The sequence below is a fragment of the Mandrillus leucophaeus genome, unplaced genomic scaffold, assembly GCF_000951045.1.
Source record: "Mandrillus leucophaeus isolate KB7577 unplaced genomic scaffold, Mleu.le_1.0 Scaffold837, whole genome shotgun sequence".
NCBI lineage: Eukaryota > Metazoa > Chordata > Mammalia > Primates > Cercopithecidae > Mandrillus > Mandrillus leucophaeus.
In genome coordinates, this window is record NW_012109108.1 from 488,623 (window position 1) to 490,183 (window position 1,561).

Here is a 1,561-nt window from a genome sequence, read left to right on the forward strand (position 1 = left end):
AACAGGAATACTGAGTCAAAGAAGACTGCAGAGTATTTCCTGAATTGAGTACACCCTTCCCATGAGTTCATGTTGAATATGTTGGGTTTGCATTGTGGTTTCATTAGGTTGATGACTACTTAAGATGTTTTTACCACTGTTTCTGAGTTACAAAAACACATTTCTTTTCCCCTCAAAATAAAATTTCAAGTGATTCATTGGTGTATAATCAGCATTTTTATTGTTCATATTGACCACCGAGGCTATTGATGCTAATATAAGCAGTTATTTAACTTAACTTTAAACTAGCTTGTCTGCCACCAAAATGCTTTATATACACTTTCTGGACGCTTCAGTTTTATTTATCATAACCAATAACATAGAACACTACAAGTTTTATGTTCTCCCACCACGGCTTGGCTCACAGAACTATTTAGCCATCATTCTACCATCTTTCTGATTTATTCATGCTTATTATTTGCCACAATTTTAACCTCAAACCTTCACCAGAGCCCTCAGTCCTCCTCTCTGTCCACCTTGTCAGACTAAAGTATGGAGTCAGCCGCTTAGACTATAAACCACTCAAGACTCCTCATTAATGGTGTCACCAAATGAAGAAAGAGCAAAAGCAAACACATGGGTGCAAACATGGGCTCTGAGGCATACTTGGGCTCCAAGAGAGTCAACACATCCTGAGAAGATGGAAGGATGGGGAAAGCTATAAGGAAAGCAGATCAGGAAGGAGGGGATAGGGATAAAAGTTATTTGTTAAGCATTTGATTGTAATGGGAATACATTACAGGAGTTTCCATTGGGGAGTAACATTATATGATATATGTCATTGATGAGTGAAAAACTTTAAATTTTGAAGACTTTATCTTTGACCCCGTAGAATACGTCAATCCTTTATAATTCCCATTGTATTCCTTTCTATCCAATTCCTCTTAGCATTACTTCCTTTCTTATTCAACTGAACATTTAAGGGATTTTCAGAAGTTGACATATGACATATATTTTGAAAAGGTGATATAAGTAGAAGTTAAGAGAATTTTTCTTTGTCTTCACAGAATCCATTCACTTCATTCCCATCCACTAAAATCCTGATTACATTTCATTGTTTCTACTCTCCATTGGTCTCACTTCCTTTCTTACACAGCCCAGACTTCATGCTTGATTATGTTAAATATTATCTTGATAGGTCATGTAATTTTTCTGCACCCCCTACACTTAGCCAACCCTACCGGAAAAACACACAACCACACAAAACTCTGAATTTGATTTCTACTGCCATTCCACAAAACAGATGAATTTTAAAGTAAGTTTATGTTTTTTAAACTGTGTTGGTAACCAAAGACATCTTATCAAACTCTTTTTCTTGTTGACATTAGTGTTAACTGCCTTCAACTCTCCCTAAACTTCAAACTTATCTTACCAGAAAACAATTTTCCTTTCTACTTCATAGACAACACTGAGTCCATTGAGCCTAAACACTATCCACTTCTTAGTAGGACACATCAATAATTTTATCTAAATCTGAACATAACTTTAATTCACTCAAGTTTTAAAGGATATATGACCACCT